The sequence below is a fragment of the Salmo trutta genome, chromosome 16 (assembly GCF_901001165.1).
Source record: "Salmo trutta chromosome 16, fSalTru1.1, whole genome shotgun sequence".
NCBI lineage: Eukaryota > Metazoa > Chordata > Actinopteri > Salmoniformes > Salmonidae > Salmo > Salmo trutta.
In genome coordinates this window covers 35204024-35221905 of record NC_042972.1, presented here as the reverse complement: position 1 = coordinate 35221905, position 17882 = coordinate 35204024, and the positions used below count along the sequence as shown (strand labels likewise).

Sequence of the window (17882 nt, the reverse complement as noted above, 5' to 3'; positions counted from 1 at the left end):
CTATGGAATTGATGACTGGGTACAGATATGCATCTGTTGGTTACAGATAGCTTGACATGTCTGGTGACTATGTAGGCCATGGAAGAACTGGGACATTTTCAGCTTCCCGGAATTGTGTACAGATCCTTACGACATGGGACTGTGCATTATCACGCTGAAACATGAGGTGATGGCGGCGGATGAACGGCACGACAACGGGCCTCAGAATCTCATCACAGTATCTCTGTACATTCAAATTCCCATAGAAAAAGTGCAATTGTGTTTGTCCGCCACACACACCTCCAACTCAATCAAGTTTGCAGATGACAACAGAAGTAGGCCTGAATACCAACAACAACGAGACAGCCTACAGAGAGGAGGGCCCTGGGAGTGTGGTGCCAGAAAAATAACCTCTCACTCAATGTTGACAAAACAAAGCAGCTGATCGTGGATTCCAGGAAACAGCAGAGGGAGCACGCCGCTATCCACATTGACGAAACCGCAGTAGAGCAATTGGAAAGCTTCAAGATCCTCGTCGTACACATCACTGACAATGTGAAATGGTCCACCCACACAGACAGTGTGGTGAAGGCACAACAGTGCCTCTTCAACCTCAGGAGGCTGAGGAAATTTGGCTTGGCCCCTAAAACCCTCAAACTTTTACAGATGCACAATTGAGAGCATCCTGTCGGGCTCTATCACCACTTGGTACGGCAACTGCACCGCCCGCAACTGCAGGGCTCTCAAGAGGGTGGCACGGTCTGTTCAACGCATCACCGGGGGCACACTGCCTGACCTCCAGGACACCTACAGCACCCAATGTCACGAGAAGGCCAAAAAGATAAAGAGCATCAACCACCTGAGCCACTGCCTGTTCACCCTGCTACCATCCAGAAGGCGAGGTCAGTACAGGTGCATCAAAGTTTGGACCAAGAGACTGAAAAACAGTTTCTCTCTCAAGGACATCAGACTTAAATAGCCATCACTAGCCAGCTTCCACCCGGTTACGTAACCCTGCACCTAGAGGCTGCTGCCCCATATACAGTTGAAGTCAGAAGTTTACATACACTTTTAGGTTGGAGTCATTAAAACTCATTTTCCCAACCACTCCACAAATTTCTTGTTAACAAACTATAGCTTTGGCATGTCGGTTAGGACATCTACATTGTGCATGACAAATCATTTTTCCAACAATTGTTTACAGACAGATTATTTCACTTATAATTTACTGTATCACAATTCCAGTGGGTGAGAAATGTACATACACTAAGTTGACTGTGCCATTAAACAGCTTGGAAAATTCCAGAAAATGTCATGGCTATAGATGCTTCCGATAGGCTAATTGACATAATTTGAGTCAATTGGAGGTGTACCTGTGGACGTATTTCAAGTAGAGGTCGACCGATTAATTGGGGCCGATTTCAAGTTTCCATAACAATCGGTATTTTTGGACACCGATTTGCCGATTTTCTTTTTTCCCCTTTTTAAAAAATTATATATATATATATATATTTGTTTAGACCTTTATTTAACTAGGCAAGTCAGATTAAAAACACATTCTTATTTTCAATGATGGCCTAGGAACGGGGGGTAACTGCCTTGTTCAGGGGGGATTCGTTTTTGCAACCTTCCGGTTACTAGTCCAACGCTCTAACCACCTGCCTTGCATTGCACTCCACGAGGAGCCTGCATGGCAGGCTGACTACCTGTTACACGAGGGCAGCAAGAAGCTAAGGTAAGTTGCTAGCTAGCATTAAATTTATCTTATAAAAAAAACTATCAATCTTAACATAATCACTCGTTAACTACTAGTTAACTACACATGGTTGATGATTTTAGTTTATCTAACATGTCCTGCGTTGCATATAATCGATGCGGTGCCTGTTAATTTCTCATTGAATCATAGCCTACTTCGACAAACGGGTGATGATTTAACAAGCGTATTTGCGAAAAAAAGCACTGTCGTTGCACCAATGTACCTAACCATAAACATCAATGCCTTTCTTTAAAACCAATATACAAGTACATATTTTTAAACCTTCATGTTTAGTTAATATTGCCTGCTAACATGAAATTGTGTCACTCATCTTGCGTTCATGGCACGCAGTCAGGGTATATGCAACAGTTTGGGCCGCCTGGCTCGTTGCAAACTAAGATACCGGGTAGGGAGTGGTCTATTTCATTGCGTTTTTCACTCATCACGTTTATTCCGAAAAATGTCTGTCCTCACTCTGGTTGCCTATGGACAAACATTAAGAATAAGCTACGTGGTGAGTTGATGCCTATTCGGCAGCTAGTTAGCTAGGTTTGTATGCGTTGCTACTTTGTATGCGTTGTTGGTTGGCAACCTTTTACTTTACGTTTTTTGGAACAGATTCCTGTTGGAACGTTCCACAAATTACACCCACCCCTTCAAGCCTATCAACTCCCAAGATTAGGCTGGTGTAACCGATGTGAAATGGCTAGCTAGTTAGCGGGGTGCGCGCTAATAGCGTTTCAAACGTCACTCGCTCTGAGACTTGGAGTAGTGGTTCCCCTTGCTCTGCATGGGTAACGCTGCTTCGAGGGTGGCTGTTGTCGATGTGTTCCTTGTTCGAGCCCAGGTAGGAGCGAGGAGAGGGACGGAAGCTATACTGTTACACTGGCAATACTAAAGTGCCTATAAGAACATCCAATAGTCAAAAGTATATGAAATACAAATCATAGAGAGAAATAGTCCTAAAATTCCTATAATAACCACAACCTAAAACTTCTTACCTGGGAATATTGAAGACTCATGTTAAAAGGAACCACCAGCTTTCATATGTTCCCATGTTCTGAGCACATACTGCACTTTTACTTTCTTCTCCAACACTTTGTTTTTGCATTATTTAAACCAAATTGAACATGTTTCATTATTTATTTGAGGCTAAATTGATTTTATTGATGTATTATATTAAGTTAAAATAAGTGTTCATTCAGTATTGTTGTAATTGTCATTATTACAAATAAATAAAACGGTAAAAAAAATTACAAAATTTGGCCGATTAATTGGTATCGGCTTTTTTGGTCCTCCAATAATCTGTATTGGCGTTGAAAAATCATAATTGGTCGACCTCTAATTTCAAGGCATACCTTCAAACTCAGCTCATCTTTGCTTGAAATCATGGGGGGGGGAAAAAAATCAAGAAATCAGTTAACACCTCAGGAAAAAAAATTGTAGACCTCCACAAGTCTGGTTCATCCTTGGGAGCCATTTTCAAATGCCTGAAGGTACCACGTTCATCTGTACAAACAATAGTACGCAAGTATAAACACCATGGGACCACACAGCCGCCATACCGCTCAGGAAGGAGACAAGTTGTCTCCTAGAGATGAACGTACTTTGGTGTGAAAAGTGCAGATCAATCCCAGAACAGCAGCAAGGGGCCTTGTGAAGATGCTGGAGAAAACAGGTCCAAAAGTATCTATATCCACATAGTCCTATATCGACATAACCTGAGAGGCCACTCGGCAAGGAAGAAGCCACTGCTCCAAAACCGCCATAAAACAAAAAGCCAGACTACGGTTTGCAACTGCACATGGGGACAAAGATCATACTTTTTGGAGAAATGTCCTCTGGTCTGAAGAAACAAAAATAGAACTGTTTGGCCATAATGACCATCATTATGTTTGGAGGAAAAAGGGGGAAGCTTGCAAGCCGAAGAACACCATCCCAACCGTGAAGCACGGGGGTGGCAGCATCATGTTGTGGGGGTGCTTTGCTGCAGGAGGGACTGGTACACTTTACAAAATAGATGGCATCATGAGGATGGGAAATTATGTGAGATATGAGATATTGAAGCAACAGCTCAAGACATCAGTCAGGAAGTTAAAGCTTGGTCGCAAATGGGTCTTCCTTATGGACAATGACCCCAAGCATACTTCCAAAGTTGTGGCAAAATGGCATGAGGACAACAACGTCAAGGTATTGGAGTGGCCATCACAAAGCCCTGACCTCAATCCTATAGAATATTTGTGGGCAGAACTGAAAAAAAGTGCAGGCAAGGAGGCCTACAAACCTGACTCAGTTACACCAGCTCTGTCAGGAGGAATGGGCCAAAATTCACCCACCTTTTGTGGGAAGCGTGTGGAAGGCTACCCGAAACATTTGACCCAAGTTAAACAATTTAAAGGCAACGCACCAAATACTAATTGAGTGTATGTAAACTTCTGACCCACTGGAAATGTGATGAAATAAACAAAAGCTGAAATAAAATCACTACTATTAATCTGACATTTCACATTCTTAAAATGAAGTGGTGATCCTAACTGACCTAAGACAGGGAATTTTACTAGGATTAAATGTCAGGAATTGTGAAAAACTGAGTTTAAATGTATTTGGCTATGGTGTATGTAAACTTCTGACTTCAACTGTACATAGACTTGATATCACTGGCCACTAATAATGTTTACATCATTTTGCTTTACTCAGACGTATATACTGTACTCTATTCGACTGTATTTTAGTATATGCAACGCCGATATTTCTCATCCTAATATTTATAGATTCATTCATTCAATTTTTTTACTTTTAGGTTGTGTATTGTTGTGAATTGTTAGATATTACTGCACTGTTGGAGCTAGAAACAAGCATTTTGCTACACCCGCAATAACAATCTGCTAAACATGTTTATGTGACATAAAATTTGATAGCTTATGCCTGCCCATGCCCCGCCACCATGGGGCAATCTATTGACACAGTTGACATCAGCAAACCGCTCGCCCTCATGACTCCATACACGTGGTCTGTGGTTGCGAGGCCGGTAGGACGTACTGCCAAATTACCTAAAAAGACATTGGTGGCAGCTTATGGTAGAGATTTGACCATTACATTTTCTGGTAACTGCTCTGGTGGACATTCCTGCAGTCGGCATGCCAATTGCACACTCCCTCAACTTGAGACATCTATTGTGTTGTGTGACAAAACTGCACATTTTCGAGTTGCCTTTTATTGTCCCCTGCACAAGGTGCACCTGTGTAATGATATGCCACACCTGTCAGGTGGATGGATTATCTTGGCAAAGGAGAAATGCTCACTAACAGGGACGTAAACAAATTTGTGCACACAATTTGAGAGGAATACGTTTTTGGAGTATTTTATTTCAGCTCATGAAGCCAACTTTTGACATGTTGCATAGTTTTGTTCAGTGTAAATAGAAACATTACAATTTGGCCCTACCAGAACTATAAAAAGTTAAATTAAATGACCATGGTAGCAATTGAAAGAGAACACTTTGGAGAAGATGGGAAAATCAGACCAAAGGTGAGGAGAGAGTTCACCTCAGAGAGACAAGAGTTCACCTCACAAGACTGAATCCAAACATTACACTTGTTTGTTTTACTTTTCACAGGACTTGTCAATAACAAAATCTGAATATACATTCAGTAACATAACAATATTCACAGAAATGTTGGACTAGGTGCAAGATAAGAACTATTACAGGGGTTTGCGTGAGAGGTCTAACTGGTGTCTCCAAGTGACCACACACCTCTCCAAATTGCAGTCAATAAGCAATATCAATGTGTTTTTTATGTCTCAAGGAAAGCGCCATCAACTATAAGGTGTAGGAATGGACATTTCGGTCCATTTTGCTGCCGACAAAGAAACCCTCATTAACGGGTCAACAAATGGTAAAACATTCTATACAGTAAGATTACATGACCAACAGAATTTACTATGCATCCATACAAACAGATACTTTATTAAAACCTTAATGGAAACATCATCTTACAGTCAAAAGGCTATAGTCTTATTGAACATGCAGCTCTGGTAATGAAGCAGCTAATAAAACCACATTTTCAAATATTTGCCAAAACACAATTAGCAGGAAAGTACTGCTCTAAACACTGCACCTAATGTTAGTGATTCCATATGTGAGATATAAATCTGTTAGAAAACTTAGAAAGAGGTGGAATCTAATAGCAATAACTAGGACGATAATAATGACTAAGAGTGTGCCTTCGGCTTCTGGACAAGGAAAGAAAGTTGATATGAAAACCAATAGAACAGGAGAGAAATCAAAACAGTTAACACAGAATTGAATTTAGAATTATTTGTTGCGCAATGACTGGGCTTAGAAACACACATTTCACTCCAGTACCAGCTTTTTGAGGAGGTGCTCTCGCTCGGTCTGACAGGTGATAGCTATTCTGCTCCACAAACAAGGCTCTGTATGCTGTGCACGTGTGATAAATGAGATGACTAATGAAAATACCCACACAACAATTTAATTCCACTAAATTATGCAAATGAACCTTTAGACCGATAAGCATGACCGGTCAAATGTATTTTTAGCGACTAAACGATTAAAAAGGTTTGTTTTTTAATAGCTTTCCTAGCTTTGCCATTGAGGAACTGAAGCAAGCACACTTGTCGTTTTGTGTTTGGAACACAGCCCTGCATCCCCACCATAACACAATTACTGATGTTTACACTACACAAAAACATTCCATTATAAATCGCAATCTGGGTCAGGCGGGCATAATTTAAAGCTTATTCTACTGCCAACATGGCCAACTAAGTTATAAAATACAATCTTCCACTGTTGGGCTTACAAAAAGGCACTTCAGACAAACAGATTTTGGTGCACATAGAATAGAGTGATGAGTGCATTCAAGTGTGCGTTCCTTGGCAATTTTTCTTCACAATACGACAAACAGGTTAATTCTGTTTAGGACAAACCAGGGTATAACACGTCTTCCTTGTAACTGTGGAACAAACTAAACGATAATAAACTTTGACACTAAATTAGATGACTTTTCAAATATGGAAATGTGAAATACACATTTTGACTCATAGGTGTGTGGTTAGCTTGTATGACATCAAAGCAGTATTTATAATCCTCAACATCTCATCTTTCAGAACACAGACTCCTCTCAATTTACAGCATTTCCCTCACCGAGACAACAAAAAATGTGCAAAAGCAGCCCAATTAGCGGGAGGGATGGGGGGCGTTGTCATCTTGCCACACGCGGTGCCCAAGTTCAGAACGGCAGTCAGTCAAAACCTAAAGCGCTGTGAAGCGGAGAACCTGAGCTCTGACATGTATAGCATGTTACTGTACAGCCACTACGTTCCAATTTAGGCACTTATCAATGACAAAATCTGCTATTTTCAACCTGTATAAGGGATGACAGGGGCTATGACTGGAAAGGACTACAAAAACTGATATGAGGAAAATATCATCAAGGGTACAAGACGGTGTACATACCAGAGTTAGGGGGTTAAACAAACAAATTATTCCATACAGCATTGCGGTCTGTAACAGACAAGTCACGTGATCTGTTAGACTCTACATGCAATCTCGGTAATAAAAATAGAATGTCTACGTTGCACAGTAATATCGCATATATTTCATATCACCACGAGTTCCAGAAACCCTCATTGCAGCCCTATTCAACAGAGGTTAGGCCACAGCTTATCCAGGCAAGGGAGTGGGGGGCTGGCAAAGGGGGCAGAGGGACACTGGATGGGTATGTGTGGAGCCTCCGCAGAGCTCTGTAGCAATGAGGACAAGAGGATGAGCGACGAGTGTAAGGGAGAAAGAGAGCGAGGGGGAGTGAGAGAAAGCAAGACAGTGTCATATTGCAAAGTGAGCAAGAGGGTGAACGGGAGAGGGAGTGAACATAAACTAATGCACAGATGGACATCTTCCTTCCACACTCCAACAACCTGAGGATGAGGGGCTGACCCTCCCTCTGTTCCAACACACACACCAGCCTGATCAGGGTGTTTTCCTCCTACACTGGCTCCAAGCAGCTGGACACTGGCTGGGGTGATGCTGAGACAAAGTTAAAGCGTGATAGAGAGCACTGTTTAGGTCATCTGCCTGACAAGAACAGTGTTCCAAAAGTTGCCACATTCAGCCCCTCCAAGCCTACTGCTACCCACTGCTAGAGTAATGAGCATGTTCAACCAACAGCTTGCTGGGTCTAAAATGGTGTCTCAACTTCTCACTATGTGTGACTCAACACGGTTAATGCCTACTGCAATATGATGCTTCCCAATAGCATCATGACAAACCCAGATCTAATGGTTTTCAATTAAACAGCCACCACCGTTGTTGCATGTAGGCCCATGAGAACATGGAATCACATCCCGATAGAGCTGGTCACACCATATATGTTACACACACCTCTCCAAAATGTCATTTTCTGTAGGCCTCTGGCCTGTTAAAAGGAAACAACTTCAATAGTTGCCAACCAATACCTAGCAATGTGGACGTATCGCCTATGTGGACTAGAGGTCGACCGATTAATTGGAATGGCTAATTAATTAGGGCCGATTTCAAGTTTTCATAACAATCAGTAATCGGTATTTTTGGACACCATTTTTTTTTTTACACCTTCATTTAACTAGGCAAGTCAGTTAACCTGTTAGGGTATAGGGGGCAGTATTTTCACGGCTGGATAAAAAAATGTACCCGATTTAATCTGGTTACTAATCCTACCCAGTAACTAGAATATGCATATACTTATTATATATGGATAGAAAACACCCTAAAGTTTCTAAAACTGTTTGAATGGTGTCTGAGTATAACAGAACTCATTTGGCAGGCAAAACCCTGAGACAGATTCTGACAGGAAGTGGATACCTGATGTGTTGAATTGACTTTAAGCCTATGCCATTGAAAAACAAAGGGGCTGAGGAATGTTTTGGCACTTCCTATTGCTTCCACTAGATGTCACCAGCCTTTACAAAGTGTTTTGAGTCTTATACTGTGAGATCTGACCGAACAAGAGCCATGGAACGGTGATGGCCCATTAGACACCTGGCGTGCGAGTTCATGTTGGGTACTCTCGTTCCAATACAGTTTAAAAGAGAACGCAATCGTCCGCCTTGAATTTTATTCATGTTCTGGTTAAAAAAGGCACTAATGATTTATGCGATACAACGTTTGACATGTTTGAACGAACGTAAATATATTTTTTCCGTTCGTGAAGTGAAGTCCGGCTGGCTTAGATCATGTGCTAACAACACGGAGCTTTTTGGACATAAATGATGAGCTTTTTTGAACAAAACTACATTCGTTATGGACCTGGGATTCCTGGAAGTGACATCTGATGAAGACAATCAAAAGGTAATGGATTATTTACATAGTATTTTCGATTTTAGATCTCTCCAACATGGCGGTTAGTCTGTATCGCAAAGCGCATTTTTCTGGGCGCAGTGCTCAGATTATTGCAAAGTGTGATTTCCCAGTAAGGTTATTTTTAAATCTGGCAAGTCGATTGCGTTCAAGAGATGTAAATCTATAATTCTTTGAATGACAATATAATATTTTACCAATGTTTTCTAATATTAATTATTTTGTTGTCATGACTTGACTGCCGGTTATTGGAGGGAAACGATTTCCTGAACATCAACGCCATAGTAAAACGCTGTTTTTGGATATAAATATGAACTTGATAGAACTAAAAATGCATGCATTATCTAACAATGTCCTAGGAGTGTCATCTGATGGAGATTGTAAAAGGTTAGTGCATAATTTCAGCTGATTTTATGGTTTTGGTGACGCCTGTCTTTGAATCGACAATACATTACACAGCTATTGTCAATGTACTCTCCTAACATAACCTAACTTTATGCTTTCGCCGTGAAACCTTTTTGAAATCGGACAACGTGGTTAGATTAAGGAGATGTTTATCTTTCAAAGGGTGTAAGTTAGTTGTATGTTTGAGAAATTTGAATTTTGACATTTATTTGGTTTCAAATTTGCCGCTCTTGAAATGCACCTGCTGTTGATAGGGTGCGCCACGGGTGGCACGCTAACGTCCCACATAGCCCCAAGAAGTTAAGAACACATTCTTATTTTCAATGACGGCCTAGGAATGGTGGGTTAACTGCCTTGTTCAGGGGCAGAACGACAGATTTTTACCTCGCCAACTCAGGGATTCAATCTTGCAACCTTACGGTTAACAAGTCCAACGCTCTAACCACCTGCTTTACATTGCACTCCACGAGGAGCCTGCCTGTTACGTGAATGCAGTAAGAAGCCAAGGTAAGTTGCTAGCTAGCATTAAACTTCTCTTATAAAAAACAATCAATCATAATCACTAGTTAACTACACATGGTTGATGATATTACTAGTTTATCGAGCTTGTCCTGCGTTGCATATAATCGATGCGGTGCGCATTCATGAAAAAGGACTGTCGTTACTCCAACGTGTACCTAATCATAACCATCAATGTCTTTCTTAAAATCAATACACAAGTATATATTTTTAAACCTGCATATTTAGTTAATATTGCCTGCTAACATTAATTTATTTTAACTAGGGAAAATGTGTCACCTCTTGCAACAGAGTCAGGGTATATGCAGCAGTTTGGGCCGCCTGGCTCGTTGCGAACTAATTTGCCAGAATTTTACGTAATTATGACATAACATTGAAGGTTGTGCAATGTAACAGGAATATTTAGACTTAGGGATGCCACCCGTTAGATAAAATACAGAACGGTTCCGTATTTCACTGAAAGAATAAACGTTTTGTTATCGAGATGAGTTTCCGGATTCGACCATATTAATGACCTAAGGTTCGTATTTCTGTGTGTTTATTAGTCTATGATTTGATATTTGATAGAGCAGTCTGACTGAGCGGTGGTAGGCACCAGCAGGCTTGTAAGCATTCATTCAAACAGCACTTTCGTGCGTTTTGCCAGCAGCTCTTCATTGCGCTGTTTTTGACTTCAAGCCTATCAACTCCCAAGATTAGGCTGGTGTAACCGATGTGAAATGGCTAGCTAGTTAGCAGGGTGCGCGCTAATAGCGTTTCAAACGTCACTCGCTCTGAGACTTGGAGGAGTAGTTCCCCTTGCTCTGCATGGGTAACGCTGCTTCGAGGGTGGCTGTGGTCGATGTGTTCCTGGTTCAAGCCCAGGTAGGAGCGAGGAGAGGGACGGAAGCTATACTGTTACACTGGCAATACTAAAGTGCCTGTAAGAACATCCAATAGTCAAATGTATATGAAATACAAATCGTATAGAGAGAAATAGTCCTATAATAACTACAACCTAAAACTTCTTACCTGGGAATAATGAAGACTCATGTTAAAATGAACCACCAGCTTTCATGTGTTCTCATGTTCTAGTCCTGTTGGGCTAGGGGGCAGTATTTGCACGGCCGGATAAAAAACGTACCCGATTTAATCTGGTTACTACTCCTGCCCAGTAACTAGAATATGCATATAATTAGTAGATTTGGATAGAAAACACTAAAGTTTCTAAAACTGTTTGAATGGTGTCTGTGAGTATAACAGAACTCATATGGCAGGCAAAAACCTGAGAAGATTCCATGCAGGAAGTGGAAATCTGATTTGTGTTATCACCTTCAACACTTTGCCTATGAAACACACCGTGAGTTAGGATTCATTTAGCACTTCCTAAGGCTTCCACTAGATGTTAACAGTCTTTACAAAGTGGTTTGAGTCTTCTCCGGGAAAAACTGACCGAACGAGAGGCCTGGAAAGTTGGTACCCTTTCGTTCCGAAACGTTTAGTAAGACAATGCAATCGTCCGCCTTGAATATTATTGAAGCTCTGATTGAAAAAGGCCCTAAAGATTTATGTTATACAACATTTGACATGTTTGAACGAACGTAAATATATTTTTTGCACATTCGTGACGACAAGTCCCGCGCGCCTCGTACATTATGAGTAGCCTTCGGAACGTGCTAACAAGAAGGAGCTATTGGGACATAAGTTAATAATTTATCGAACAAAACTACATTTGTTGTGGACCTGGGATCCCTGGAAGTGCCTTCTGATGAAGATAATCAAAGGTAAGGGAATATTTACAATAGTATATTTGATTTTAGATGGTTCCAAGATGGCGCTAACCTGTATCGCCTAGACTATTTTTCTGAGCATAGCACCTCGTTTATTGCAAAGTGTGATTTCCCAGTAAAGTTACTTTTAAATCTGGCAATGCGGTTGCATTCACAAGATGTTAATCTATAATTCTTTGAATGACAATATTAAATGTTAACAATGTTTTCGAATAGTAATTTAGTAAATTGTAGCGCTAATTCACCGGAAGCATTTGAGGGAAAATATTTTCTTAACGTCACACGCCGATGTAAAATGCTGTTTTTATATATAAATATGAACTTTATCGAACAAAAAATGCATGTATTGTGTAACATGATGTCCTAGGAGTGTCATCTGATGAAGATTGTCAAAGGTGCATTAGCTGTGTTTTGGGTATTTGTGATGCATGCTAGTTGCTTTGAAAATGTCAGTGTGATTAATTTTGGGAGGGTACTCTCATAACATAATCTAATGTTTTGCTTTTGTTGTAAAGCCTTTTTGAAATCGGACAACGTGGTTCGATTCAGGAGAGGTGCATCTATAAAATGGTGTAAAATAGTCATATGTTTGAGAAATTGAAGTTATAGCATTTATGAGGTATTTGTATTTCACGCGACGCGATTCCACTGGCTGTTGACTAGGGTGGGACGCAAACGTCCCAGGTTCCCAGACAGGTTAAACGTTAGCTTTCTTACATGGCACATATTGCACTTTTACTTTCTTCTCCAACACTTTGTTTTTGCATTATTTAAACCAAATTGAACATGTTTCATTATTTATTTGAGACTTAATTGATTTTATTGATGTATTATATTAAGTTAAAATAAGTGTTCATTCAGTATTGTTGTAATTGTCATTATTACAAATAATGGGGGGAGAGAAAAATCGCTATCGGCTTTTTTTTGGCCCTCCAATAATCGGTATCGGCGTTGAAAAATCATAATCGGTCGACCTCTAATGTGGACTCAGATTACACCGCTCTGTCAGTCAGCTACTTTCACTGCCCTGGTTGGCCTTGTTTCAGAGCGCTGGCTGGCCTACAAACACAAATGAGTGGATTAAGGCTGATGCAATCATTATCACAACAGTAAAGTGTTGTCTCCATCTCCAAACACACACAGGTGTCTAATGTTGAACTAATGCTAGCTGATGCCCAGATATTCCAAGAATGTCAAAAGAAGATTCACCATCCCACCCCTTTGCAGATGCAGGTGTTCTCATAACTAGGACACTTTTACAGAAGGGGTAGGGACACACACAATGCAGCTATGCAATGACTTTCAGGGACTTTCCTGTCTGGGTTTACAGTACAATGCTGTGCAGTATAGACTACCAAAAGCAGCTCGATCTGCAAGGCGGTGTCTGGTATTACACCAGTTTTACTCACTCTGAAAGGCTTTAGTGATCTTTCACAGCCTCCCTGTTTCCTTCCTACAGCCTATGTAGAAAACACACTGACTCACGTACTGCTGGCCAACCCACATAACCATACTTCAAAAGTCTATGCCTTTTTCTGAGTGTAACGTTAGTCTGTCAATAAGTACAGTACACCAAACAAATGAAATCAATATACCACAAAGTCAGTTTGGTTGAATTGCTTTTCTATCAGCACTGACTGAATGGCACTGTGGAAGGGGGAAAATCAGCTCTACACAACCATATACCCGATGTACCGCTATCCATTTATTAACTAACCATGAGCTAACCAGCTAGCTAATTAAAGATGGCTCGTAGCTACTATTCGATGGCCTAATCTATCTGTCTGACAATTCTAAAACATTGGTAGAGAAATGGTCAACAATCAAAATAATAACACACCTAACTAGGTAACATTACACGCTACGTTGTCGTGAAATAATGGACCATTCTATGTGCTGGCTAGCATCGTTCAAGCATTCCTCCTGGCTTCCTCCTAGCAGTAACGTTAGCTACCCTCCCAGGCGGTTTTAAGCAGTGAGCGACCATCGCCATTCTAGCTAGCTAGCAACCTGGCTAGCTAACAGCTAGTAGTAACAGTGTCAATCAACGATGAAGAAACACAGATTAACGTTATTTAATTGTTTTCATACAAACCCTGTCAGATCGATTACTTTAAGTAAAGTACGTTAGCTATCATTTAATTGAAAAAGTCTGATTAGCGTTGATTTAGCTAGATAGTTTGGCTAGCAGCTTCCTTTCGCTAGTTTGCAGTAGCTACCGTAGTAAAAGACGTTAGATTGGCTACCAAGCGGATGCTGTTGTTGAATGAGATGACAAACTCAAACATTTTATCTCAAATGAAGTAAACAACCAGATACATACGTTGATAGTGACATGTTAGTTATAACACCGATAGTAACTAGCGGGAAGAAAGAATTTGTAAAAATAGTCATTTTCCGTACCGTATCCTCTTTATTTGTGTCTCTGCGGCGGGCGTTGGCAGGTTCACGCTAGGGGCTTTCTAGTCAAAAGTGCAGGGGCACGTGCGTTGAACGTAATGCGTGACATGTTAATAAAAAATCACTTATAACAAAATTGATTGATTGACTCCAAATTATTTACATTTAAGTAACAGTGAACATGAATATATAATTCCTAGTAAGAATAGTGCAGTACAATACTCGAATTATCTTACTCTGTGGTAATGCACATTCTTTTTTTTATGAGAAAACCTGACTTTTCCCTCTTTTCGCAATCACCTGCTATAGTGATTGGGAGAATACGGACAGCTGTTTTTACAGTAATATTGCATTCACACAATATCATTATTATTTTTACTCCACTACTCCACTACTCAAAGGGCTGCAATACAATAGCATACCGTTAGATGGCAGAGTACTATGTCAAAGATAATCTATATAGTGGTTTGAAAACTGATTGTGTCTTTGCTGTGAAGTGTCATCAAAAAATCTATTGACCATTTAATCAGTGTCTGCCATATGGACAGATAAGCACGGAATTGTAACCAAAAGATCCTATAGAAAATGGTTGTGTGTCAGCTACATAAAACACTTAGCTCTGACTGAGTTCCTTGAATAAGATGCAAAACGCATTCCAACACTGTCTCCCCTCTCAGGACTATGTCCTCAAACCGGTTACCTGACCAATATCCAACCAACACTTCTACAATCTGGGACACAATGACTGCAACATAAACTATTGTGTAAAGTTATACTGTTGATGTTTACAGTGTCTCTCTTGATAGTTCTTCTGATACTGCTTGCTGATTGACAGAGGTCTATTACTCAGCCAACACTCAAAACACCGAGCGAGAGCTAGAGAGAGAGACTGCCAGAAAGAGATAGAGAGACAGAGAGAGAAATAAAAAAAATAACATAATTTTTTATCTATATTTTATCTCCATATGCTGTTTGATTTGGCTATTAAAATGTTTTATGACAAAAGGTGCCTTCATAATAAAAGTACAATAAAATAAGTCCAGAAATTGGTGGAAATGCAATTTTCCGGTCACACAGCGGAAGTAGGCCGCTGTGTTGTTCATAGTTAGATAGAGGACTCATCTTTATATCTGTACCATTGTAGTGTCTGTGACAGCTGTACCATTGTAGTGTCTGTGACATTGAGGCTATCTCCATTTTCAAGTAGTCAATTTTCTTCTTCAAGATAGGCTGATCCCTCCTGATGACCCGGTTGGACAAGACTCCAACATGGTCACCAGGAGGGATCAGCCAATGAAGTTGGAAGAGTTGACTACATTAAAACGATGGAAGCCCTCAATGGCGCTGCCCATTTTGATTTAGCCTTTTGGCCACTGGATGCCTCTATCATTCTCTATGGTGCTTACATCTGCACCACATGTTGTGCACCATATCAGAGATCAGCATATAATGACGAGATGCTCATGTCTTCTCCCTGAGTCGTTGTCCCAAAGGCGGGAAGACAGGAGAAAAGCTTAGGTCCATTGGGTTTATTTTGGACAGATTTAGTCGAGAGTGAAACATCTCGCTTCGTTTCTTCCTCTCTGACCACACATACCAAGGGTTTCCACTAGATAGCACAGCCACAAAGTCAAAATAGTCTATGATGTTGTAAAAGTTAATGAAAACAAAAATATGCTTTTTGGTCTTAATTTAAGGTTAGGGTTAATTTTAGCAGTGTGGTTAAGGTTGGGTTTCAAATAACATTTTATTTTACGATCAATTGTAGAATTAGGCGGGTTTTATGACTTTGTGGCTGTAGTAACTATTGACGAACCCCATACCGCAGTGGTTGTTTGGAATATCCACGAGAATCGAAAGAGGCTGTAGTAGGGAATGAGATTATGCTGGGTCCCAGCCCATTCGGGAGTGAGCGGGAATGAAATAGTAGACCAGTTAGCCAAAAGGGCTTTAAAACGAGATATAATTTATATTCGTGCTCCATTGGGTATAGGTGAGGCCAAATGTAAGATTAGTGCAATTATGATTGACGTGTGGCTGAAGAGATAGGACTCCGAGTGCAAGGGCCGGCATTTATATGCCCTCTAAAGAAAGGTTGGTGGACGAAGATTCAAGGGTCAGATTAGGAAAGAAGAGGTGGTGTTTTCTCGGTTGCGTCTATGACATTGTACATTGAACTTGTCATTATATTTGGTTAGCAAGCATGTGAAGGGTTTGTGTATGGTTGATGAAACAGTGAAGCAACACTACAGATTAGTTTGTTTCTGTGTACCATTGGTTGCTTGCTTTCTTATTGGATAAATTAGGCCTGGCACACGTGTCACTATAGCTATCTGTAAAATGTTGCATACATCTTAACTAGTATCAAACCACAAGCCTACAGTGATTTAGAATAAATTATTGTACATCTTGTGTCTTCATAGTTATCTATTCCATATTTTCCTTCCAGACCCTCAGCAGCTCAGTTAAGCTCTGCCTGCAGAGGAGGTTTCCCCTGAGCAGCAGCACTGTGAGCAGTAGTGGAGCCCCAGTCTGGGGCAGGAGGACCCAGAGCCCATATAGATTAAAAAGGAACGGGAGCTCAGGACCAGTCAGGAGGAAGAGCAGCTTTAAGAACTGGAGTCTGACACCATAGAGCAGTGTGTACTCCTGACGCAGGGATTCGGAGACAGAGGGGGCGATGGAACCTCCCGCACCTCAGACTCCTGGAGCGGGCCAGCCACCACCGGCCTGAGGAGAGACACATGGAATGAGGGGTTAATATGGTAATTGGGTGGAAGCTATAACCTATAACAAACCTCGTTCACTCTCCTCAGGACTTTAAATGGCCCCACAAACCGCGGGCCCAGCTTCCAGCAGGGCAGGCGGAGGGGCAGGTTTTGGGTCGAGAGCCAGACCCGGTCCCCCGGTGCGAACACCGGGGTCTCACTGCGGTGGCGATCTGCGTTTTTCTTTTGGCGCGTCACGGCCTGTTGAAGGGAGACACGGACGGCTTCCCATGTCTCCTCCGCACGCCTGAACCAGTCGTCCACCGCAGGAACCTCGGTCTGACCCTGATGCCAAGGTGCCAGAACCGGCTGGTACCCCAGTACACACTGGAAGGGAGAGAGGTTAGTGGAGGAGTGTGGAGTGAGTTCTGTGCCATCTCAGCCCAGGGCACATACGCCGCCCACTCCCCCGGCCGGTCCTGGCAATAGGACCGCAGAAACCTACCCACATCCTGGTTCACTCTCTCCATCTGCCCACTACTCTCGGGGTGAAAACCTGAAGTAAGGCTGATCGTGACCCCCAGACGCTCCATGAACACCTTCCAAACCCTAGACGTGAACTGGGGACCCCGATCAGACACTATGTCTTCCGGCACCCCGTAGTGCCAGAAGACGGAAGACATGTGTAAACAGGGCTTCCGCAGTTTGTAGGGCCGTAGGGAGACCGGGCAGAGGAAGGAGACGACAGGACTTAGAGAAACAATCCACAACGACCAGGATCGCGGTGTTACCCTGTGAGAGTGGAAGATCAGTTAGAAAATCCACCGACAGGTGCGACCAAGGCCGCTGTGGAACAGGTAAGGGGTGTAACTTACCTCTGGGCAGGTGCCTAGGAGCCTTACACATTTACATTTTAGTCATTTAGCAGACACTCTTATCCAGAGCGACTTACAGTAGTGAATGCATACATTTCATAAATGTTTTCTCCGTGC

General features: G+C 41.6%; 1 protein-coding gene across 2 annotated transcripts in view; it reads right to left on the bottom strand.

The window, feature by feature from the left end:
• The window catches only part of cdc42 (cell division cycle 42), a 44604-nt gene extending 30344 nt beyond the window's left edge, over positions 1–14260 (bottom strand). For both annotated transcript variants that reach the window (XM_029694162.1, XM_029694163.1), the window contains exon 1: positions 14186–14260. The gene's annotated coding sequence lies outside the window, so the exon portion shown is untranslated. The remainder of the gene's footprint in view (positions 1–14185) is intronic.
• Positions 14261–17882: the final 3622 nt, after the last annotated feature.